We start from the raw sequence: 27649 nt of genomic DNA, 5'->3' as shown, positions 1-27649 counted from the left end.
CATCATGTGTATTGGACAGGAGAGCAGCGCCTCGGGGCTCTGTATGTACAGAAATCACCACATTTACATCAGTAAATAAATGTTAAAGTTTATTATTTATTAGTCTTAATTGTATTATTTTAGTGATACCATGGTGGGACGTTCTCTTGTCGGAATAGCGGTATGTCAGAATGGTGGTATTTCGGAGTGGTGGAATGTTGGAATGGTGGGATTTCGGAAAGACAGCACTGGGAATAGATCAGGGGCAATTTTTGCATTCAGTATCTCTCCCACAGACACTAACATGTGGATTGGAGGGTTCAAAACACCAACCTACTGATTAGTGGACCAGTTATTCTCCTGAGCCACAACTACTGAAAGTAACGAGATTTTTTTTTCTTTTATTGTGTTTATGGGAAGCATGTGACTACGATACTGAGTATAAATATAGTTGAAGTGCTCAAAATAAATACGTGTGGCAAGGTGGACTCATATGGGTCTTACAGAGAGTAAGAATTTCCCTCTGGTACAGCCGTCACGAGGGACAGAGTTTGTGATAGAGAGCATGACTGCAGGTATACACATGTTTATTTCTGTTTGTGTCAATGTGGATATTTTAACAGAGAAGTCTATGTCGCAGTCTATGTCCTGCCAAAACTTGCTGTTATGCACAATTAATGTACCTTGCAGTGTTGGGAAGGACTCAGTAGGTATATTTGTGAACTAAATTCAACAACAATCAGCGTTCACTCCTTAGTCTAATGACTCTGTAAGTATTTTTCAGCTCTGCCTGCAAAAGACATTGTTGTAATGCAACACCTGTCTGAACCCTACAAATAAACTGTGCATGTGAAAGTAACCTAAGAATCCGTTGTAGGCCACTCACATGAGCATGTATCATGTGGATCCTCAGCTATAATCATAGACTGTATATAAAAAGTATAATACTGTGCTTGGTTCTGTGTAATCTGCAGCAGTTGGTTGCTGTCCTGCCCTATATACATGTCAACAATGACAAGATTACATAGGCTGAAATATTCAGCAGCTGAGCTCCGATGTTATCCCATGATTAATCAAACACCAACTGTGTATATAGATCTTTAAAGAATAAAAGTTGTAGAGGGAGAGTGCAAGAGAAACTCCACTACATTAAGCAATCTTTTGGAAATTCTATTCTCATAGAGTCGACAGAGCTATTTATTATTTTGTTGATGTAGGTTCATTGTAGATAAAGCTTTGTGAAGAAAAATGCAAAGAAAAAAGTCCCGGGTTTATATTTGCTAAGCTTAATTATATTTCTAAATGCTTCAGTGAGGTTTCCAAGAGCAGCTATCTGTAATGTGAAGTATTTCATATTTATGAAGCATCTGCATAATAAAGATAAGGTATTCAATTAACTGAGCCATAAAAACTTAATGTTATTAAATATTAATCATTCCACTTATTGCTTTGATTTCTAACTACTTAATTGCAAACACACTTTTCTGCTTTTGCACTGTAAGTTGGGCATTTCATCGTCTTTTTGCAGACAATAAAGTGTTTAGCAAAGCACTTTGCACACAGCGAAAAGCAGGTGTGAGTGGTATGAGGGCCTCCCAGTCCTGCACACACAACCCATAGCTTCACATGCAATGGGATTTATTTCATTTGAAAAAGGTGTCACAGAGCTGGTTTTGTCTTCTTGGTGTAAAGAGGCTGGATTCTAACTGTTCGATGATGCAAACCCACACCATACCATACCTCCTTCACTCTATCAAGCCTCTGGTGCACTAACAAAGTCAGACTTTTATGGTATTTGTAAGAAGCAGTAGCTAGCCTGCATACAATTAATTCTCAAGTTCTGAATTCTCTTGTTATATATTTTTTCACTTAGGCTAAGCCTCAAGTTACAGTTCAATTAAAGGTCCAGTGTGTAAAATAGGAGTGGGGGGGTAAACCGTGACATCTAGCGTTCAGATTCTAGATTGCAGCGCTCACCCCTCCCGCTGAGGACAAAAAAAACTTGTGCTCCATTCGCAAACTTTCAGGTTTGTAACTCAAACGCTTCTAACTATTCTTTTACCGACTAACTACTAACTCACTCTCTACTGTTTCCTTCTCCTTCTTCTTTTCTTCGTTGGTTTATTTATGAATGCAGAACTCTTGAAACGTACTCTCTGGTTGGCTGGATTTTCCGTTCAGGCTGCCGTACAAACATGGCGGTGCAAGATGGCCACTCTCTAAAGCAAGACCCTTGCTATAAAAGAAGAATTATAAGGCTACGAAAACCAAACAAATGTATAGCAGTTATACACTCATACAAATATATTCATGGGTAGTATGTTCAGGTTTTGCCAATAAACCTTGCCAATTATTACACACTGAACCTCTAACTACTGTTTCTCACTTTAGCCATAAAACTATAGTGTGTAACCCCTATGTGATTACAAGATCCCTGCCGCTGCTTCCATGTCATGTCTGGCAGTATAGGCTGTGGTCACACAAACATACATGAATGCAGATACTGGCAGGCAAAATCAACTGCTGGAGCCAAATGTGATGAGGCGACTGTGACACGGATACAAAATGGGCCCCAGCCGGCGGGGGATGATCACCTGGTTGTGGTGAATGTGACTGAGCCTGCAGTCATATTATGGTGGATATTCCCAGAAATCTGTGTCTTAGCTTTGCGAAGGGTCGGAATTTCACAGTCATTGAAGTTTCAGTGACCAGGAAACTACCACGCTCTACCAGTGGTAACACCTCCACGGTGTTGCTCCCCTGGTCCTTCCTGGTCCTTCACAGCGTAGAAACGCAAGCTCACACTTGAATGTACCACAGTGTGGTACATCCACACTCTTTCTATCCACACAATTCAGTCATACCAGTCGTTCCACTAACACATGAAAGCACTGAATTTTCACTGAGTGAAACCGCTGCAAACATTGGTCGCGTCATGTCTTGGGCACCTCTTCGGGTTGTTGGCATTGTTTCTACCTGCTGATTGGTTTTATCAGTGTTATCCCATCTAGTAATGGCTTGGGTACTACTCAAACATACAGACATCTTTAAGTTACAGTTTAGCTTATTCCCCTGACTGTCGTTGTGTTACTTACAGTCTAATTTAAGTCACTTTCAAAATATAAGAAGAACACTAAGAATTCATCTGCAAAAAATGTAATGCCGTTTTACTGTAATGACATATAGCTTCAATTTGCAAACCAACAGAATAAATGTGATATTCTACTGATTTAGGTTGTACAAAAAAGGAAGTTGCATTGTATAATCATTTCACATGTAATCAGTCACTCCCTTTAGAATATAGAAAAGGAAATTAAATATGAAATTTAGCCAATTTAGTCAAATTAGCTCAATCAAAATGCCTAAAATGCTTTAAAACTTCAAAATCAGCTTTGGCCTCTAGCACTGTGGTCTAATCATCATCATTGTCTTTCTCTAAGTGACATTGTCTCTCATCTGTTACACTGGCTTTCTCATTGATGAATTTCATTTACACATAAAAGAGAGCCTTTGAAATTGCTGCTTTCCCCTCTGCTCAAGTGTCAATCACACTAACACAATATGTGACTGAAGAGGCACTGTCTTGGTCTGTGTGTGTGCATGCATGTGTGTGTGTGTTTGTGTTTGTGTATGTGTGTGTGTGTGTGTGTGATGCTGCAAGTGTATGTGTGTGTTTGAAGCTTCAATACATAAAAAAGGTCAGGCAGGCTGGGGCAGGAATCATCTCTTTAGCCGGCCAGCCATGGAGGTTGCAGACGGTTCCCCTCAGCTCTGCAGCATGAAATCTGTGGCTGTAGAGGGGGATTTGGCTTCTTGGTCTAAAGCCAAGCAGGGAATTGCATGACTGGCCATCACTGGCAGCTACACCCAAACCCAGTGACGCTTCCCCCTCTTATCTACCCCTCACCATCATGCTGCTGCAGCTCCTACCTTGTGGTGCATAAGCAATATTTCCACCAGCGTTCTCACCAAACCCTCCCTAGAGATTTATCTGGCTGTTGAAGTAGAAAATGAATATTTTACAGTTCACTTGCCTGATCAATTACCTACAAGCTGTTGCTGTATTTTGTGGCTGGTCGGAGAGAGCGCTCGGTAGTGATAGAAAGGTCCATAGGGATTCTTCTCCTCCTCCACATCAAAAAAAAAAAAAAAAAAGGGCTGAGGAGTTGTGAATGAGATGGTCTCTGGTGAGCCACTCCATTTTGTATACACAGCTCTGGGATTGTTGCAAAACAAATTAAAGCTTCAGGCGATAATTAGCGCAAGCTAATTTCTAGAGGTTACAGACACACTGGGCTGATTAGAAGTTGCCAAGTGCTCCTTGATTCAAGGCCAATTTGAATATTTAATAAATAAATATATATTGTCATCAGTGCGCACTGATTAACATCTATCTGCATATAGTGTCTTCATGGAATTTCTCTGATAATAATTGCTTGATAATGAATGAATGAGTGAATGCTTGATAATGACTTTGCTGTTCCTGTGTCATTCCTCCTCTGTGGACAAAAACTAAATCAGCCTTCTATGATGTCAGTGTCTCAGTTTTAAACACATGGTCCATATCAGGAGGGACTTTGTTTGAGCCCCACTCACAGTTATCTGGGGATCCCTAAGATGGAGACTGTTTTATTGACTATTATTTACATCTGTCTGTGGAGAGCAGAAGATCTCTGAAACACATTTTATTTTGAAGATGAATTTAAGAATGATTTACTACTGCCACTGTCATCAAACAGTATGTTCTAGTCTACATGTTTTTCATTAGACTAAAACATATTGAACAAAACAGCTGAGTTGTTTGTTTCTGTTGTTTATACATGTTGTACATGCTTTTCCTTTGACCTCTCTCATCAACAAAGAGCTGCTACTCACTGGGTACTATTGGTTGTTTTTCACATCAAGAACCTCCCGTTAAGATCACATTTCTGACGTTTCATGTAATGCAGGCTCCTCATCTGGAATCTGTGATTTTATGCTGCCATGTGACAGGCTCATTTGATATTTACATGAGTAAGCTGGTGGCAGGTGTTCTTAAAGTCATGAATGTTGTCTTTGATTGAGAGTTAGGGAAATCCAGAAGCTCAGAGTCAACCCTTAACGGTCCAGTCCAGAGACGGTGTGTGCTGGACAGACTGCCACTGCCTGTCACTCTCAGAAAAAATATCCACATCTGTTTGTTTGTTTGTTTGTTATTCTTGTCTATTCATTTCAAAATGCAGCAGTTGAACATAACATAACAGTTGAATGTAGCTTTGCTTCAGTGCAAACTCAACTTTGTGAGAGTGAATACAGCCACTGTTCTTTGAATGGATTGCTTTGACCTCTTCAGAGGAAGGACTTCGACTGCTGTGTGATTTTTACCTCATGTCTGCATGTCGCTGATTTTCCTTTGAAGCTGAATTAGAGATGTTTGATTATGTCTCAATCAAACACATCCATTGTCCTGCAATCAATGCCCTGATTGCAGGAGTGGCAGAAAATTTGCTTGGTAGTTTTAATAATGGAGTAGTATTCATCAGGGAACATTCAGACATGGGATTGGCAAACCCTGCAATCCCTCCATGGTGCAATCTCATCCTTATCACAACTAGAACATTTTGAAATACTTGGACTGTGAGTGTCAGTGTGAAGTTTTATTTGACAAACAATAGATTAAATAAGCACCTTTAAAGGGGTTTGTCGGTAAAAGGTCTGACCCTGATTGAAATCATTTAAATGCCTCTGTCGACCAAGTTGGAGCATTTTACTTTTCTAACTAAAATTGTAGTTTTCCACAAAGAATGACGCAAGCATGTGCATGTAAATGACTCATATACAGGATGGCATGCAATATATAATGCATTAAATATATATTTTTTTTAATTTAACCAAATCAGCTGCTCATCCACTTGATCATTTGGGCATTCAGAGATGCACATGATTTCTTAAGCTTCTTATCTAATGTAAGCTGCAGAACCATTCAAATGAAAATGATGGAGCTCTTTAAACAAAACATGGCAAAAAAAAAGAAGAAGAAGTAAAACCACACCAGTGCCCCCTGGAGGCTGCAGCGCTCTTTTGGATGCAACATACAGTAAGATGTACTAATGATGCTGTCACTGCACTATGGCATCGTGTTGACATTAGTTAGGCTGTAGATGTAAAAAATTACACAGCTACAGTGTCATTGATATGTTCTGTGTTTGGATTATGAGACAACCAGAGCTAATTTTAGTTTTGCTTTGTTTGTGGTACATCCTCTCAGGAGCAGTGTGCCAAATGAGCTGATAAATCAACAAGATGAACAACTACAGGATCAAACAAAAATGGATAGACCACATGCGTGTTATACTAATCCTCACCCCTCTCTCAGGTAACCCTAAACAGTTTTGTATAGCTATGCTGCCATAGGCCTAGAGGACACATCAGGAAGAACCTTCTCCTCTCCTCTCCTCTCCCCTCCTCTCCTCTTCATTATCTGTGATACTTTGTGGTCCACGGATTTCTCTGACTTCTGACAACCAGCTTCCGCCTGCATCACCTCTTTTCCTCTGCTCCTAAGCCCGTCTGCCCTCTATGTATCATCACCTCTTCACTGAACTATCCCATATTCCATGTTTTTCCATATTCCATGTTGTAAATAGATTCCTTGTCTGTATACAACATCTATGGTATGTCACGTCTGCCTGTCCTGGGTGAGGGATCCCTCCTCTGTCTCTCACCCTGAGGTTTCTCCTGTTTTTTCTTGGGAGCTTTCCTCAGTGGATGTGAGGGTCTAAGGACAGAGGATGTTGTAATGATGCTGTGTAAAGACCTTTGAGACAAACTTGTCTTGTCTCATTCATTCTCACAGTCTCTACCCCTGTAGTTTAAAGTCCCAGTATGTAACTTATTTGGCTTTTTATTAGCAAAAATCAAATATTGCTTTCATAAATACGTATTTCACTGAAGTCGAATCACACCTGCATACAAATGAAAGCTTTCTGGTACCTTAGAATGAGTTGTTACAAGTCGTTACAAATACATAAGTGGGCGTCGCAACCGAGGCTGCCATGTTGCATCGCCATTTTTTACGTTGAGTGGCAGCGTGACCGTAGGTAACCATAGAAACTCAGCGGAGCTGTCGGCTCGGGGAGAAAGTTTTCCAGGTAGCGCTTAAAACTGTCACCACTGTGTAGTGTGAGGAAGGACGGAGGCACTGATGTTGCATTCAGGTGCAGTCAGGCAGACGGCTGTCGGTAAACCAGCTGGATGTCATTTTACTCGACGAGAGAAAGACGGTAAAACGTGGGTCAGGTAAACAATACGACAACATATTGTCATGCCTGTATTGTTTTGCCTCGTGCTGGCGGACCACTTGTTTACATAGACACTTGTTTATCCTGTTACATGTAGCGTCTGTTGTCTGTCTGACGTCTGCCCGATTTCACGTGAATGCAACATCAAGAATACGTTCCGATATGCAACCGCACCGCTAGATGGGGGGAATTCCTACACATTATACCTTATACTAAAGGCAGCTTTTTTTTTATACTAAATATAAAACCTGTTAACTGTACTTTCCTATGTCATTGGGTCGGTGGTTCTCTCTTGTCATTTCAATCTCAATGATGTCATAAACCTCCTATTATTTGGTTTGTTGTGAGGCCAGGCTGGCTTCCCTTGCAGAGTACTCAGTAATGACAGTTTGGTGGTGACATCACAGGAGCTTCACCTAACTGTTTTTTCTGTTGTTCAATCCGGCCAACTGCCTCCTTGAGATATGGCATTTGTCTTCTGAAGGTGTTTATAGCACATAGCCACTATAGTTTCATTACCACTTCATGCATCAGTTTGAGGGGTGCAGTTTATTAACAGTAATACATGAACATGGAGAAGATGTCAGCTACAGCACACAATATTTACCAATTGAATGTTTTTGATAAAATGACAATGACAGCAAAAACCACTGCTATTTAAAATAAGTAGAAGTCAAGACAAGGCAAGCTGCCACATGTATCAATACTTTGGCCATGGTGTTGTTGGGACAAAAAGTTTCGTGAAATTTATTTGCCAAAAAACTAGGGTATGAACCCGGATTCATGAATGATTTACTGGACTCCAGAGTCATTTTTTTCTGGCCTGGATAGTGTAAATGAAATCTGACTTTATTTTTGCCTCTGTTTATCAGGAGGGAGATGATAAGATAATCCGGATTGTGAAAATTGCTGGATTACGCAGAAAGTCATCACAATGGGAGTGATTGAGACTTTGCAAAGCGCCTCTCTGTCCGACAAGCACAGATCATCACGTCAGATATGGAAAAAAAGTAATTTTTGAATTTTAACAGTTACTCAATGCTTAGAGCTGTAACAATGGTTTCTGTAATCCCCACTCTTCATTCAACATGCAAGGCATACATGATTGAAAAGATTATTGTGAAAGTTATTTGATGAAACTGCTTGCATATGTCTGCGGGAGAGAAACCACATCATTTGCCTCATGCGCGGGATATGGACACTCAGGAGTCTTCGTGAACCTTGAATTATGAACAGAAATTATCTCAATCGTCATTGTTCCTTTTATCTGTCCATACTACCAGAGATCCATTCCATCTCAAGCTCATCAACTCATTTGTGAAATGTTGGAAATTAATTTCAGTCCCATCTTGCTGACAGTGATTTAGCACATTCACTAATTACGCTGTTACCATGGTGACATTGTGAGACAAAGCTGGGACCACAGGTTGAATTTCTGATAAACTACTTTTCATTTTGAATAATAATCATTGAAAATGAAAAATAATAATCATTTTATTTACTTAGCACATACGTAGGCTATTCAGTGCGACTTCAGATGCTTGTGCTGGTCTTGTACGCTGTAAACTATACTGTGATGGGCGGGGGGGTTGGAAATTCAATCTGTATGTAATCCAATGATTTCAACTCTTGATATTAATCAGACCTTTAGCATCATCTCATTCATCTGAATGGAGCTAGCACTGTTCAGCAGTAGTATTTGTAAAGATTCTGGCATAAACCCCCTACAGATACCACTGCTGTTCCAGTGTTGGGTGTCCCAATGGACATCACTCATGGGAGTGATCAGATGTCCCACTGGATACTACTCCTGTTCCAGTGTCAGGAGTTCTTCCTGACATCCTATCTGCTCCTGTTTCAGGTGTCTGCTGCAGCTCTCAACTGTCACACTAACTCTAAACTCAAGCTGTGACTCAATTCAAATACTTCCATACTTCTACTGACTATTTTGAGTATGTTAGTGCTTTCACACTGACAAGTATGGCAAGATGCAGTGTACTATAAGTACTTGGATGGTTCACTCATAACGGTCAAAAAGTCGAGTGTGGAACAATGGAGACCTCCCACCCTCAATGATTGCCATCTTGACTATGTAGCGGAATATAATGTAAATTAACATACCAGGAGGAAAAAAATTTCCGCCAGTAACAGGAGCTGTATGACGTGGCGTAATCTCCACCTCGCATTAAACACGTGGGCCACAAGCAAAAAAAGCCGGTAGATGTGTTGTTGTTGTTGAACAATAGCGGTCCAAAAAAGAGGAAGACATTGGCAACTGTTGCGATTGTTCTGGTAAGTGCACAAAGACAGTATTCGATTTAAGACAAGTGAACCCAACTGACACGGGAAAGGGCGGCATTTGGTGTGACATCACCTACGCGACCTGTAGTCTTTCTGGTTATGGATTCTTCAAAATTCTATTTTACAATAGTTTTACAACAAACTGCTGATTTCTCGGCATGAAACGTGATGTTTTAAACAGGTAGAGGTCATATTATCTTCTCACGAAATAAATCTTTGACCCCCGTTCACTTACATGGAGACTTTTTCCGAGTTGAGGACCCATGGCCACTGTTACTTCCTGCTTCCGCTTCGGCAACAATGACTATCACGCCAATTGTAAACTATGTCAGCGAGTGTTTCCTGTGGTGGACGGTGGCCTGTTAGATGTGCGCTCGCTTCAGGAAAACACGATTCCTCCTTCACAACAAGGCCTGTGATTCTGAAATTTTAGGTCTACAGTTTGATACATCTATTAATAGTTTTCTTGGTTTTAAAACTCTTTGTAGATATGCGTGGTTTCACTGCTGACTGCAAATTCATCCTACTGCCGTGGTTAATTTGTGTAATAGTGTAATGTGCATTTCATCATGTCTACATTATTGCTGCATCTGCCTTTATACTAATGTACTTTATATATGTTTTGTGCTGACATGTTTTTATTTAAAATTCTGGATGAAGTTGCACTCTGAAATGGGAGTAGTAAAATGCCTCACATTTTCCATGTTCCTCCAAAAGGCAAATGTTTTCATGGTTTTCAGCCATGACAATATGGCCACTAGAGAAGCCTGTTGAGATGTGATAAAAAAGAGACTGAGAGCATCTGTAAATATTGATTTTAGTACCAATGACTTAAAAGTTAGCAGTTCAGGTCATTTCTAATTTCCCTTGGTAACTAAGCGAGTTATGATTTACCACCACTGGCGCTGTCCGGGGCCTGTGGCGTCCGTGGCCACCCTCAACCCACAACTCTCTGCAGGCTACACTTCCCATTTGATTCTATACACATTGTCAAGTATGTTTTTTTCCTCTGGTTACTATGGAGACATGCTGATAAAACAACCCATCGGTTTTATACAGTGAAAATCTGGGTTTAGCGCTCGGGGCCATGTAAATAGTCACAATCAACACCACTGTAAACTCCCAGAGCAAATAGTGTGGCTGCCATTTCAGCGCCAGGTGCTCAGCTGCTTCAGAACAATGGCTGCTAACCAAGGAACAGTTTGCACACCCACCAACCTCTGTTGATGGAAGCAAAGAAAGAGTCCACCTCCATGAATTTTCCCCCAGAGCTGGTTGTGTCTGCTCTGAAGATACTTGTTGCCGGGAGCTAAGAAGCTGCTGCACTCCCGCTTGCCTCCATGGAAAAAAGTGGTGAGTGGTCAGCTGTGAATTATACATGATTGTCATAACAATTCATGAGCACAACTTACTTAGAATACATTTCTCGTGTGTTTGTGTCGGTTTGGTCAAACATGTGTCCCTGCTCTTTATGAGCTACTTGTTATTTTGATTTGATACTTGTCTGTATGTATCCACTACTGGCTCTCTGCAGGATACATACTGCTGGAGTGTTTATGCCTTGCAGTTAAACATGCTGATGATAGAGATGAAATAGTGGGAATGGAAACAGAAATTGAAATGGTGGAGCTGGGTGTGGGGACCACTACTGCTACAGAGAAAGCCCACCCTGGGCAGCTTTTTTTTTTTTTTTTGGGGGGGGGGGGGGGGGGGGGGGTGCAGGCAGATAAATGAAGAAGCCCATGGCATGATGGGAAAGAAAAAAAAAAGAAGCTTTGTAATAGCAAAGCATATCCTCCTGTCCTCGAGTGCAGCTTACCATATTTGTATCTCGGTTGCATGTGCTTTGAAGATTCAAGGATGTCTGAGGTTCTGGACATATAGCAAGGATTTGTGTTTCTTTATTGACAAATCGTCTAATATTGCTTTACCTGCTCTGGAAACACATGTGTTGTTTATGTACATACTGTGGTACAGCGTGGATGATGAGTCAGTGGTTAAATATGTTAATCTTTTCACTTTTGTTGTTACTGTATATAATCACACAGCATGTACACTTGAGTATAATTGGACTGTTGTGTTTGTTTATTTGCCTTATCTGCGCGGAATATAATGACAGCAAAGATTTAACCACTGAGTAATTAGAACGATTAAGTAGAGAAAGACTATTCTTGTATTCTTGTGCCATTACAATGACATCTTTAAACTTAAGGAAGCAACATTTAAAGTACCTTCATGAAGAGGGAAAAAAATCAAAGCAGTAAAATGAGGAATGTTACCACCATGCAGAAAATGTGCACATTTTATGTGCGCAAGTTAATTATGCCACTTCAGAGGAGCTTGTGAAAGGATAAGGAAAGCTGCATAAATTTAGCTGTAATCCAGGCAGGCAGAACTCATTTGCAGGGATGGTCTTATCTGGGCACTGCAGCTTTCTCACAAAATTAACCTTGGATATTTGGGCCCAATTCAGCCAGCGTTTGATTCTCTCTCTCTCTCTCTCTCTCTCTCTCTCTCTCTCTCTCTCTCTCTCTCTCTCTCTCTCTCTCCCCCCCCCCCCCTTTCACTCACACAGTGTCGACATACAACCCCTCCCCCTTATGCCACGACAGCCCTCCTCCCCTTCATGCTCCCTGTTGTCTATCTCTCTCACTGTATTACAATGTGTGAGGCAAAAGTTTATCATTGCAGTTTGTCATTAAATAAAAACAACACATATCAAAATGTGGATAGATAGATAGATAGATAGATAGATAGATAGATAGATAGATAGATAGATAGATAGATAGATAGATAGATAGATAGATAGATAGATAGATAGATAGATAGATAGATAGATAGATAGATAGACAAATAAAAAAATACACTTTACTTGAATAGGTATTCATAAGATTGACATAAAACTGTCATAACGATAACAGCTGTCATAAACATCAATGACTACTTATGACAGCTGTCGTTAAGTGTCATTCGGTAAGTTATGTCACTTTTGATGCAAAGTTGACATTATTTGACATGTCCTTGTTATGAGAACTTGACATAATTTTGTTAAGTTTGGCAATTAGGTCTGCTATGACAGTTTAAATTGTCTTTATGTCAGGTTGTCAGAACAAAAACAATGTCAACTTTGTATTAAAACTTACCGAATGACACTTAACGACAGCTGTCATGTATTCATTGATGTTTATGACAGCTGTTATGTCATGGTTATGACAGTTTTATGTCAATCTTATGAATACCTATTAAAGTGTTACCAAAAATACAAAAGACTAAAATAGTAGTAAAGGATTTAGTGAAATAATTTGGAATGTTGCTGTAGTTATAGACCCAAAGTGATAAAAACTAATATATATTTAAAAACATACAGTAACTCCAGTTGAATCTTCATGTTGTTCAGCTGTGTATGTAAATAATCAACTGGCTGTCAACACATTGAATAGTTACTTACCGTATGTCCTTAGGAATAGGTTCCTATTGGAGCACACAAAATCCCAATCTTCTGAACAGGTTGTCATACAGTACTGTGCTGTAACTGTATTAAGTGCCGTTGTGACAGTAATCATAAAGTATCATAGGCTGTGAATAAATCATAAGATCACATTATGCAATAAATCTTGTCAGCATCTGGGAATGAACTTCTATTAGTTACCTTTATCACTGTAATTGAGGTCTGCAAGAGAGAGACACTTGCAAGGCATTCAAAATTATTGAATTGTCATTTGTCTTACTGCAGAAGTGTTTTTCCTGATGCTGACAAGGTAATCTTCCACAAGATGCTCTGGAAGCAAGTGGAGCCCCCAGAAAAGCTTTTTTTCCCCAAAAAATCTGATGCTACCCATAATCCTCACTGCCGGCTCTTCTAACATCATCTTGGCAGTGCGTCATCTGGAGACTGATGGTCCTGACAACGTCACCTGTCCTCATCTGTAACACTAATGTCCCTGTCAGGTGATGCCAGCAGAAAACATAAATCAGCCTTTCTGCCAGGCTGCTAATGGGACAACTCCTAATGTATGTATATCCCCCCTCAGATTCATTCTGCATGCTGGAAACATATGCTAATCACGCCTCAGTGTCCATAAGGCATGATGCTTCAAAGTCAGCCAAAAATCTAAAATGAAGATATTAGATAAAGAAGGCTTCTCACATTAAAACTTATAATATATCAAAAGTTTCCTGTGTCTCTGGGGTGAGAAATAGCAATTACACATTTTTAAATAAAACTCCCATTTTGAATTCAAGATATATAAATACAACAAGCATTAATATCAAAATTTCTGTGTTGTTATGTGAAATATCTGCATGAAGTCACGGGGCCAAAAACCCATAGGTGAAAGAATTATAGATCAAACAACCTTGCCAAATTGATTTATGTTTTCCTGCCTCTGTTTAGTGTTATGATGTGAGAACGCTGAGGTTGGTTCATGTTGTTTTGCACCCCTGCACCAAATCAATCTGTGAGTTTGCCACATTTGGTAACCTCCATTTCTAGAAGAAATAAGACTAAAACAAAAAGAAGAAACATCTGTTAAATGGGGTAAACCTGTGGATGATTTGTATTGATGCATTCAAAATATGTAAAAAATGTTGGTCAACATGCTGAAGCTGATTACATGATCATTATAACTAAATTAATGTAGCAATGACAGGTTTTTTCCCCTACTTTTTTCCCTCTTCTTTCTTCTAGCTGCCTTATATACAACTTACTGGAATCTGCTTCATGTTCAGGTTTAACTTGGTGACGATGTGTAATATTAATGGTGAAAAGCTGTTTTTCTGTTTGTTTGTTTTTTACTATTTATGCACTCTGTTCCTATCTTCTCTGACTCTAACAGTGTGTTCAGACCGGGCGTGAGGCAAATTTTTCACGCAATAAGATTACATACAAAGTCAATGTAAAGACGCACATTTGTGCCGGCAGTGAGAATGACGCGAATGGCGTGGCGCGAATGAAGCGAACACGCAAAATTTGCCTGTTCGCGCAAGTTAAAAATCTTGAACTCAAGCGAACTATTCGCACGAATGCCACATGTAAAAACAAATATTCCAGCGGGCAAACTCGAGCGAGTAGAGCGAGACAAATATTTTACTCGCGCCCGGTGTGAACACACTGTAAGGAGGCTAACTGTCTATTTGGGGTCATTCCTATGTTCCCACAGCCCTATGTTCCCACAGCCTTATGTTCCCATATTTCTAACTTTTGTTGTCACTGAAAATTAGGCCCTATGTTCCCACAGCCCTTTGGTCCCACCATTGGTTGGGTTTAGGCAATGAAGAAAAGAGTTGGTTAAGTTTAGTAAAAAGACCCGGTAGAGGCTAGACAGGCCAGATAGATAGAGTCCAGATAGGTAGAGAGAGTCCAGTGGGAACATAGGGCCTAATTTTGAGAAAAATCTTAGAACTGTGGGAACATAGGGCTGTGGGAACATAAGGCTGTGGGAACATAGGCATGGACCCGTCTATTTGTACAGTATGTATATGTCTACTCAACACTGACACTGTGTGTTTGCTGGGTCTACTGTAGATACAAGACTTCTTTCTAGAACAATTGAATATCAGATGTTTACAACTTGTTCTGCTGCCCCTGTGTTTGTGGCCAGAAACAAACAAACTTACACAACACAGTGTTGAGTAACTGGATTTTTAGTCATTTGCATTATCACAAATGTCACCTCACTTTTGAATGAGCTTCACATACATTAGTCAAACCACATTAGTTTAGCGAACTTAACCTCATATTGTTATTTATTAGAGATGCATTCACAGTGAATCCATGCAGAACATTCACTGCTGTGATCTCACAGGTCATTTACCTACGTTTAAGTGCTTTGACATTTCACTTTGCCTCTTGCCTTAAAGAAGGATTTAACTAAATGGATTGCTTTTGATCCTCAGAAATTCCCACTGTATATTGTGATATGGAAGCAGTGAGGCAGCCACATTTCTGCCTCGTTTATTCACATAGGAGTTATTAGTCAGCCAATGAGTTGGACTTCATTTAGTTGGACTTGAAAATTCATTGCAAACGTTAAGAAAATGGGTGAGCTCTGAAGGGGATTGTTTAGGAAATAATGTTCGACATTGAAGCATCTTTGCTGAGCATGACTTCATGACAAAATGAAAGCTTGTCTAGAGAAAGATCCATTCTTTTCCATGGAGGTACAGTACATGCATGGCAATGAAAGGAAGAAGACAGTTCCTCGCTATTTTTTTCACTAATTGGACTGAAATTAAGTGGAAGAAATTGTGAGACAATTAACTGTGCTTTTTTATCAGAGTTTCACAGTCTGAGGGAGGTTCAGTGGTGGCTCGCCTGCACTGCCAGCTGCAATCTTTCTCTTTCCCTTCACAGCCATTGTTTATCTCATTTTTCAATTAACCTCCACGATTTAACTCCCTTCATAAAGCCGGGTACGTGTTTGCTCCAAAGAACAAATAAAACACACACACTATCTTTTCTTTTTACATTTCTCCGTCTATCCCTCTGACTCCCCTCTCTCTTGGCTGTGGTGTTCTTTCAGCCCAGGATGCTGAGCCTCACAGCGCCTTGCAGGGTTTTAGCAGGCATGAGGCTGTATGTGTCAGATTAAAGAGGGGAAATCTGTGGCGTGCAGGGAGAGCTTTGTAGATATGGCAATTTGGTGATAACTTCCTCTTCTCTGCACCCCCACCACTCCTTCCCACCCACCACCCCCACTCTCCTACTGCGTGCCTTCCATTTGGAAGAGACCACTGGAGAGAGGGAGAACTGCTGTTGTTGAAAAGCCTGGACAATCTTTTCCCCGGATCTGCTCCACACTACCAGTTATCAGAGAGATTGGAATTCATAGTTTATTCTTTTTCTGACTGTTTCCAATATTGCTTTCTCATCCAGCTAATTTTGTAGTTTTATATCTTAATTAAAATGCACCTCAGACAATCAGGGAAATGATTTGGAGCAAAGTTAGAATGTGTCTCAATGATGTCTCTTTAATGAAGTCTACTAAAGGTACATTGTGTAGGAATTACTCCCATCTAGCGTTGTGGTTGTATATCGCAAGGAACTCAATCGTATTTTTCATGCTGCATTCACGTGAAATTGGGCAGACAGCCACTGCACGTAACGGCATAAACAAGCCTCTATGTAAACAAGTGGTCCGTCAGCACGAGGCAAAACAATACACGTGGCAATATGTTGTCATGGCGATGTCGTATTGTTTACCTGACCCACGTTTTACCGGCTTTCTCTGGACTTCTGTGACTAAAATGACATCTGGTTTGTTACCGACGGCCGTCTGCCCGACTGCACGTGAATGCAGCATCAGTGTAACGCTCTGTTCCTCCTCACTGCTTTACCGCGGTGACTTTTCACAGACGCCACCTCGACCTGAGCCGACAGCTCCGGTGTCTCCGCTGAGTTTCCGTGGTTTCCTACCGTCACGCTGCCACTGAACGTAAAAACATGGCGACACGACATGGCGATTTTTGTGAATAGATAACAGGAGAAGTTACACAATGTCCCTTTAAACCACTGTAAAACTGTGACACGAAACCTAGGGATCACAAAAGACTAAAGCCTGAGACATGAACAGGTTTCTCTGTGATAAATCATTACCAATTAGGAAGGAGGCCCTGAAAATACACAGCAAATCAAAATGAATTAATTCCTGAGGAAAGCAGCATGGTAGAATAATTGCGTGACTTGTTTTCAGTGTCACATGGGTGCCATTCCCTTTCACAATCAAAGACCAGCTTGAAAATCAAATACAGTACCATCTTGGGGCTACACCACTTCTTGACAAAGCTGTTTGAATGAATGTATTACCCAGTACACCCAAAGAAACACACATTGTTAGGCACAGTGCCCCTCCCCCCTCTCCCTCCACTGTGAGGAGAATGTTTGTCAGAGCTGCAGGTACATGGTTATGGATGATCCAATGCAGCCCTGTCCCACCCAGAGGAGCCAAAACGCTGCTTATTTCAGCAGAAAGCTTCAGTGTAGAGCGGGCATTTAGCTAACATAAGCACAGAACATGGTGGATGTGATGTCAACATGGGGTCTCTAATAGATCAATCTGACCCTCACAGATAAATCTGGGGTTTTGTGACTGCAATGCACAGTGCACTGATTCTTTTCCCACTCAGCAAGTCTCAGATTCTGGGAGAAATTGCCCTGAAGAGTTAAATGTAAAGTGTCTCATACATTTCATTGTGTAGTAACATAATTCACTATCACCACTGAAATGTGAGCTCTGTAGATGTGATTGGTTTATTAACTGAGACTCCAACGTCTAAAATGTCAGTGCTCGCGATATTAAATGATAGATGATGATTTCACCAAAATTAGATCCATCATTTGGGGTACATGGTTTCCTGTTTTATTGTGAAATGTTTTGTGTTTCTTCCTGTTATAACCTCATGTTAGTACCCTATTGTTTTTCAAATGTTTCTTATCAGGCTCTGAGCACACAGGTGGGTGTGAGGATCCTAATGAAACCTCACTGTTTATTAGGGATCAAGCATCCTACTGTTTTTCCTCTGTTGAGTAATTTTCTCAGGAATCTTGATTGGCTTTTTGAGGGCTTTTTTCAGGAAACAAACCAGCTCCTAGCTATACTAAAAACTTCAATTCCAATGAAGTCGGGACATTGTGTAAAACACTGAATAAAAACAGAATACAATGATTTGCAAATCCTTTTCTACCTATATTCAATTGAATACACTACAAAGACAAGATATTTAATTATTAAAACTGATTCATTTTATTGTTTGTTTGTTAGATTTTTTGCATTAACTCATTTTGAATTTGATGCCTGCAACACATTCCAAAAAAGCTGAGACAGTGGCAATACAAGACTGGGAAATTTGAGGAACGCTCAAAAAACACCTGTTTGGAACATTCCACAGGTAAACAGGTATCACGATTGGGTTTAAAGGAGCATCCCCAAAAGGCTCAGCCATTGACATGTTAGGATGGGCCAACGTTCACCACGTTGTGAACAAATGTGAGAGCAAATAGTCCCACAGTTTAAGGAGAACATTTCTCAGCGTATAATTGTGAGGAATGGATTTCATTATCTACAGTCCAGAATGTTGTGATCACTTTCGGAAATTTGAGATGCTGCAATACTGTGTAATGTTTGACTTAAAGGACAATTCCGGGCAAATTCAACCTGAGGCTCTAGTTTCCTAATATTTTAGATCTTGTTTTAGTATAGTAAAAATGGGCTATATAAAATTGCTTTGCCTGGCCTTGCCTGAAATGTTGCCATAATTTGATTATTTGAGGAAAATTATAGAGTCAGTCATGACTCTGTGGTTTCTTACTGCTAGTGGTGCATTTCACATTTCACATAGTTGATGCATAATTTTGAATATTACGTATTGCAGCTTTAATAGACAGTAATACACCGTAAGCCTCTCAAGTTGCTAACAATATTTTCTGCCTTCGCAAGCCTTTAGGCATAGATTACATAGATTGGTATTGTTAATAAATTGGAAGTTGCTAGGTGCACTTGTAATGTGAGTGTTTAAAGTCATCTTCCTCATCTCTTCTCACACTGATTCTGCTCAACCAGTAAGAAAATATGAAAGAAAAAAGAGGAGCAGCAGGAAGGAATTATTCAAATAATACTGCTTAGTGGAAGTCTGCTCTGTACCTGTGGGCATTCGGTAGGAGGCAGGGGAGGAGAGACCAGGGAGATAAATCGAGAAAAATATTGAAATGGCCTCCAAGGTTTCTCTCTCTGGTACTCCCAACCCCCACCCCACTCTCTCCTCTCCCGCTTTGCCTCCTGCCTTCTCAGCCTTTCTGTTTCCTGTGTGTTGGTTGACATCATAGCTACTTGACTTCATATCTTAGCTAAGCCTGGTAATTGACTCTAGGCTGTTTGGGCTGATCTGCTAAATCAGACAGTAGAGCCGAGTGCCTGCCGAGCTCACACCCCTGCTTTGATGTGCTAACTCATAATCGGTCAGTGCAGTTAGCATTCATTTACAGGAGCATCAGACCAACAACAACATGCTCCAGGACTCAGGCATGTCAACAGAGATATGGAGCTGCTGCTACACATGCAGGTGAATGGAAACTGTTCTGCAATATTCAAGTATTTGATTATTTTATAAACACAAAGTGTACACAACTTAGGAAATATGTATCATAGCCTGACCATGTGCTTCTTACCGTATGAATCTACAGTATATGTTTGTATAACCTAATCAGTATTGAGACCAATAATTCTAACTGCCAGTCAACTGTGATTATAAGTTTAAAACTTTTTTTTTATATATGTTTAAAACTTTTTTCCGAGTGTTTCTCCCTCCCCTATCTATATCTTCTGTGTGGGTTACATGCTGTTATTCCGACATCCCACCATTTCTTTTTTTACTCGTCCCTGACTAACAGCAACCTCTGTTTTGTGAGGCACAGGCGGCCCCCTGACTACAATGGAGTTCATGCACCGCAACAAAGAACATCTACACAATCTCAGGGCCTGCGCAGTGGTGCTCATAGCAAGAAGACTGGTTCTAAGTCAGCTTCCAGTTTTCCCATAACCTCTCAAGTTAGTAGGCATTCTAGAGGCAGAAATATTCCATCCTCATTGGTTGATGGTACAGTAGGTGATAGATTTGGTTTTGTAGCTCAGCATGTCTGATAGACAATTCTATTGGAGACCATGTCAGCTCTTTGGGGTCTGCATTTTCTGAGAGCCACAATTCACTTGTCTTGGACAAAGATGAAATCTGTTCAGATTTTGTTGCATATACTCAAAGGAGCAATCAAATACAACCCCCCTCTAATCACTAGTCAAGCCTACAAATACATGGTAAACCCCTTCTTCCTCCATTTGCCTCATATTTCTTGACCCACCCTCCCTTCTTCCCCTTATCAAAGCACCTTCTAACTACATCAGATCTCAGATCATCCTCACTCTCATCCCTCCCTTCCTCCATCAGCACATCCCCTTCCAGGTCACCTCCAAGGTACTGTCTGGGGGGCATGAATCCAGCTTGGACGGAACCAGGGGAGACAGAACCCCAACTCTGAGTCTCCCTCCAACGGTCTCCAGTTCCTCCCAGACCAGCAGCGCAGACATCAACCTTCCTTCACCTTTACAGTACCACTCTGTACAATATCCATTCATCCAACCTCAACATTATAAGGGTGAATTCCAATTCCCCCCTTAGCCCTAGCCCTTGGCCCTACCCCTTCATTTTGCGTGTTCAAGTGAAGTGGTAGGGGTGTCCCAATTCTGGTTCAGACGAGGGTTAGGGGGAAGGTTAGGGGCACACTACAAACCGAGGGGTATGACAAGTTTCCCAGAATGCATCTTGCGGCAACCGGCAGCTGTTTTATTTCTTGCTGTAGCGCTGTTATTACGTCACTTTGTTAAGTTTTAATATTTTTTCATGCGAGAAAGTAGCTGTTTAAACCCCAATGTGCGGTCGGTTTATCCACATGAGGCTGTTTAGACATTTGCTCCGATGTTTTTCGGAGAAGTGAAGCTCCACGGTGGAGCCTCCACCTGTGGAGCAGATCAGCGGCTCGTCACGGAGACACCACCCCGTCCGGAGAGCTTGTCAGCCGGCCAACCTCCCGACCTCGTCCCGGTAGAAAAGACGATCGCTAATTAACTTACCCGCAGGTTTTTAAAGGTTTACCGCCGGGTAGTTACATTCTTTTTAGGAGATAAATGCTGGTCTCATTGATGAAATGTAACAATTGTGGCAGTCGCATTAATTTGTTTGAATTAAAAGTGAAGCTTCATGTGTGTATTGGACACAGAAGCAGTGCTGCCTGGGGGCTCTGTAGCCTATACGTACATAAATCACCACATTTACATCAATAAATAAATGTTTTACAATGAACCGATCAGTCTGCATTACATTTTATTTTATTTTATTAAGTTAACATGGTTTTGAATACAGGATTTGTGGCAAAAGCTTGTCATGTCTGCTTATGTGAAAGCCAGCAGAGACTATGATGACGTATGTGATTGTTGAAGTGGTGTCCCAATTCGTAGGGGTTGACTTTCAACTCCTATCCCTTGTAGCTCCGTTTCAACGGGCAAGGGTTAAGGGGTAGGGGTAGGGGTAGGGATGAAAATTAGAATTGCAATTGGGCATGTCTCTCCCTCCAACGGTCTCCAGTTCATCCTCCCTGACCAGCAGCACAGATATCAACCTTCCTTCACCTTTACCACTCTGTACAATATCCATTCATCCAACCTCAACATTACATTCCACCCATAATGGCACATTGTTGTGTCATGGTCCTTACTAGTGAATTTATTTCATTTGGTAAAGGGTGGATGTCATGTAAGAGTCGCCATATATGGATGGAAACATTTTATGTATTTAAGTAATTGCTGACATCAAACAAACAAAAAAACAGAAGGGGTTTAATTGACTTTTCAACTGATAATTGCATGATACACGACTTTCTGTTAGTGTTTATGTCAGTGTTTATCAAGTCAAAGTGAATCAAAAGGGAATACAGTGCTTTTCTGGGCATTCATCCTGATGTGGTGCCAGTGCTGAAAAGCCACAGAATCAACTTCCTTTGGAAGAGCCACGAAACAGTGAACACATAAAAAGAGAAAACAAAGCTGAGGCTGAACCTGTTGCCAGCACACAGCCTTACTCAACCTTCCAATTAACTGATTGTGGGCAAGTGATCAGCAGCAACTGGCACCACAAACACTTTCATTTCTTCCGTGTCACAGTCTGCTTTAATCTGTTGTTCACTCCACAGACACAACTCAACAAATTCAGCTACATTTTACACACATTTACCTTTTTATTTAGAGGCATGCAGTATAGAAAAGCTGCTGTTTATCCAGTACACAGCAGGAAATTAATCACCATACTGACATGTTCCAAAAAATAATTGACACGATTACAGTTTTTCTGAACTGCGAAAACACTAATTCCTGTTGTGTGAATCAGCTGCTTATCAATGAATGTGTGTAAATATATATAGCCTATATCATACTGGGGTGGGAGGACACCTATGTTCACACCCCAGCAGGAGAACATTGTAGTTAACACTCTTTGGGTAGAGCTGTGTACAACTGTAAACAATATTGCAGAACACATTGTAATTGAACGTACAGAGTACTATAAATCATACCTACAGATAGACATTCCTGTCTGTCAGGCCACATATTTTCATCTACATCACTCTGTCAACATTGAAACGGATTCAATATTCCCAAAGTTATTATAATCCTCGCTTTGTATCTCTCTCAACCTCATGGCATTGTTTGCAATCACCACTGCACAAATGGCTTCCTCTTGTTGCAGAGTAAAAAGGGCCCTCTTCCACCTCTGTGAGGTTGTCTTGCAATCCTATGTTTACTGTAAGAAGGTTGCTGTAATACACCTCAATACAGCAAATCTGTATTGTAGTAGCTGTAAGTCTAAATGTAAAAGGTTCTTGTCCGACTGTAAGTTTTAATGTGGACACAATGACAGTAGTACAGAGCAGATTGTTTGGTGCTGAATTGTCCAATAGTGTACATACCTGTTCTCCCTAGGAAATGTTTGAATAATTAAATGTGCATTGGTTCTCCCAACATTTAGAATTAGTTTGACAGATTTTGACAACTAGTTCAACAATTTTGTATGTAATGACACAAGCAATGAAATGAGGACTATTCGTTTTATAGGGAATGACTATTCAGCATTCATAGTTCATTTTGACTGACTTAACATAAGCAAATGATAATGTTATAAAACAGCTGAGAATTGTATGAGAGCAATTGATACATGTCTAAAAGCATTTGCAATTTGTTCAAAGGAATGAGGAATTGTTACTATGATGTGCACCAAAGCAACTGAGAAAAACTGTAAAAGGGATAGTTCAGTTTTTTTGTGTTTTTTTCCAAAGTCTTCATATTTCTAAAACTTAAACATTGGTCTGACACTGTTCAATTGTAAATGGTTGTTATAGATGGAATAATGAATTTTTGAATGAAAAAACAGCATGACTGAAAAAATAAATTCAAGAAGGGTACATATTTCTATGGAGGTATCATTGTTAGTTTATTATTTGCAAATGTGTCACCTATTGAGTACTGCTGCTGTATTCATTAGTCCTGGCATTTTGACACTGTTGCTAGGCTTTGAATATTCTCCTTTCAGTGCAGCAAATATCCAATTGTTTCCAGATAGATTTTCAGCTCTGCCACTTTGTATTTGATGAATTTTAGCCATGTTCAGAGCGCCTCTACTGGAGACATTCTCACTAAAATGTAGATGGGCATGTGTCTGACAACTTCTAGTATCCTTTAAAAGGTGCAACTATTTATAAAACTTCCAGGCACTCTCTCCTTGGCATTGTAGACACAGCCCCCATTTCTCTGATGGATTGGCTGTCATAATTCGACAGTGCAGTGCTTTTTTCCCTTCATGGACATCTCTCTGCTCCTGACTGTGCACTGCAAGCTGTAGTTTTTCTCCCTCATGAGGGACAACTATGTAATTGTGACTTTGGGGGGATTTAACGTTAAACTAATTTGTTGCCTTGTAAACAATGTTAATTGCTTCCATGATCATGATACTGCTGTCATGTATGTGGGATCTCTGTTTTTACAGTATATTATACAGTGTTTTACTGTTACAAAAGATTGAAGAAAACACAGTCACTTGTCACTGACAGTCCTGTCAGCTTAGGTCAGGACAATGACTCCAATTTGCAGGGGCTCACCAATAGAGCATTGGAAAAATGTTGCCTGGTTTAATAGGTCTGGATTTCTGCTGCAATATTCAGATGGTAGCTTCAGAGTTTGGCATGAACAGATACAGACAAATAGATGAGATACTGTAGATGCTGCATCCATGACGCACGATTCCCTTTTATAGGGAGTAGGCATGGCTGCTGTGCAGTTTGCAGTCTGGATTGTGTGTTTTTTTTTTGGTAACACTTTACTTGAAGGTCTGCTCATAAGAGTGACATGACACAGTCATGAACATGTCATAAACATTATGTCAGTGTCATAACACCCAGGTTTGTAGGATTAGGGTTAGGATTAACTGAATGACACTTAACGACGTAACGATTTAAAGGTGTACAGAAAAGAAAACTGAATTTGAGCCCACTCTGGGTCATAAAATTAATGTAATAACTCATCTATCAGACGATGTAGGCCAAACTTTGTGCAAAATTCTATTTTTGAGTAAATCCAGGATGAAAGTGTGTATTTTTTTTCCCGCATTGGATAATGCAGGCGCACGGATTATACGTCAGCCTGTACACGATTCACCAGCCACTGATATTGGATCCGTCATCCGTCATTCAAACGTCTGAGACACACACACACACGGAGCTCGGTCTCGCCCCAAGCTTTGAATATCCCGCCCGCTCTATAACGACCAATCAAATTCGTTTTCCTTACTCGGGTAAACTCGTGTTGCAGCTTGTGACAACTCGGCGCGACAAACAGGACAAACGGCCATTTCTGTACACCTTTAACGATTACCTAATGACGAAATGTTTATGACATGTTCATGACTGTGACATGTCACTCTTATGACAGTGATCAGACCTTCAAGTAAAGTGTTACCGTTTTTTCCATAAGATTGTCTTGATTATCAAAGGGCAGGTCTGCATTTGAGGCAGGTTTATTTTGTTCTTATTCTGGTCCATTTAGTTTTGTAGTGTGCAGTTCGGGAGAACTCTTTATTTATTCTTTCTTTTTTCCAACCAAGGTTATTTATGACTTTTCCCAAACAAACATACCAAAAAACAATACTTTCCTATTCCATAGTCGGAAAGGAGCAGGGAGATGATACAATTTGTATACTGAATTGATGTACCAGAAATCTCTATCTTTTTGAATGTAAAGGCAGTAGTGTTAAGGAGTTTGTTGTAGTATTATGTCCTCAAAAATATGGTTTATACATTATACATGTGTGTATATTCATGTGGTTTTGTGCATGTGTATGTGTCTGACCCTATTGGACATTGTCTCCCTGGTAAATCTGGTCCCTCCAGCAGGCCTGCATGTTAGCAGCAGCTTATCAGCTCCAACCAGAATTTCCTGCTCTCCTAACCACCTTCATTGCCTGAGAGGAAAATAAATTGCACCCATGCTGTTAATAAGAATAAAAACTATATTGTCACACACAATCATTACAATACCGCATAGCTTGTATGGTGTGTGTGTATGTGTGGGTGTGTGTGTCAGAAACCCGTTGGCATGGTGAGATGTCTCAGTATCAGATAGGGTTTGACCTGGTTCTCATCATAAAGAGTTGAGGTGGTTTTTACCCTCCTCTACAAAACCAAACAAACATGAATTTCTTTTGCATAAACTGTCAGTGTTATGGGGCACATTGAATTACCGACAAGACTGTGAAGACTGTGACAATGTCTCTGGGAGGTAATTACATATTGAATGTTCTTTTTCTTCATTTAGTTCCTGGAGGGGAAAATACATCTGTTGTGCTCACAGACGGTAGGTAGAAATCATGTTTCCTCAAGCCCTTAAACACAGTCATTTACAGTGATATCAAAAGAGGTACAGTAGAGCAGTGTGAGATGTGTGTGCCGTGGTATATTAACTTTTGGCAACACTGCACATTGCAACACATGGTTTAATAGAATGATGTGTTGGGTGACGGTCATTGTTTTCTGAGAACTGCTTAGCAACAGTGCTTTTCTGTCCGGGCTTTTCTCAGACCTTTGAGAAGATAGGCTGGAAAATTAGGATGAGAAGCATGTTGTTTCACTACCACTTACCGAAAGTACAGAATGATTAAAAAAAAAAGAAAAAAAGGTTAGGTTAGGTTAGATATTTGAGTCACTGAGAGTGAGAATGGAGTTGTAGCATGCTCTTTAGTAAAATCAGTGTAAAAAACACTTTCACACACTACTCTCTCTCTCTCTCTCACCTTAAACGCTAAGAATTCTCACATTACATTTGGACGGCACAAGAAAATGGCTAATGCTGAAAACCAAATGCCTGTGATGGATGCACATGCAAGCTGACTTCACAAGATTCCATCCAGCCTGCATCACCACACCCCCTGAGGTTATATAAGCCAGCCCTCAAACCTTTGACCTCTCTTTTTCTCTCCAAACATTTACAAAGGCAGCAGTGAGTGTACCAACCTTACCTTTGTTTATTGCTTTGAATTACATACTGTATATTGTTTGAATTTTATCAGATTTTTTTTTTTTAATCTTATAAACAGTATCTCACAAAAGTGAATACACCCCTCACATTTTTGTAAATATTTTACTATATCTTTTCATTGGACAACACTGAAAATATGGTACTTTCATACAATGTAAAGTAGTAGGTGTACAGCTTGTATAACAGTGTAAATTAGCTGTCCCCTCAAAATCACTCAACATACAGCCATTAATGTCTGAACCACTAGCAACAAAAGTGAGTACATCCCTAAGTGAAAATGTCCAAATTGTGCCCAAAGTGTCCATTTTTGTCTCAGCCAGAGCACAACAGATGTGTGTGTTTTATATATCCAACTTTATTCAGTAGGTAAACTATACAAACAAAGACGTGTAAGTCAGATGGTATGATGCAGCGCTTCTGTAGTGTGTATTAATGTTGGCTGGCTTGAAATATGTGCGGGAATTTCCTGCATTATGAGTGTTACATTTGGAATCGGTTAAATTATGCGCTATATACCCGCAATCCCGCAGAAAATTTCAACACGGATGCATTCACTAATCGAATTCGTTCAAATAAAGCGTCTTTTGCACACACACATCCATAACTTTCAATGTAGACATGCGTCATGCACGCGCTGCACATTCGGTGTGCTTGTTTTTTCATGCACGTCCGCGGCACACAGCTCCATGAACCTGCTTCTACCGCCGGTGTTGTGTCAGACCGGTTCCGCTCCGTTTGAAAGGCGAAGGAATCGCATGTGGAAATATTTTTATAATGATGATTTAATTTACTAAGGGGTGGAAAAAGCTATCCAAATCTACCTGGTCCTGTGTAAAAATTTAAAATTAAAATAAAATAAAATGAACATTTACGTGTGACAAATCTGCAGAAAAGTAAGAAATCCAGAAGTGGGCAAATACTTTTCACTGCAGGAACAATATTGTTCTCAGCTAAACCATATAGGCTAAA

The sequence above is a fragment of the Trachurus trachurus genome (assembly GCF_905171665.1).
Source record: "Trachurus trachurus genome assembly, chromosome: 11".
NCBI classification, from domain to species: Eukaryota; Metazoa; Chordata; class Actinopteri; order Carangiformes; family Carangidae; genus Trachurus; species Trachurus trachurus.
The sequence above is the reverse complement of the archived record's forward strand: the minus strand, read 5'-3'. Positions refer to the sequence as shown.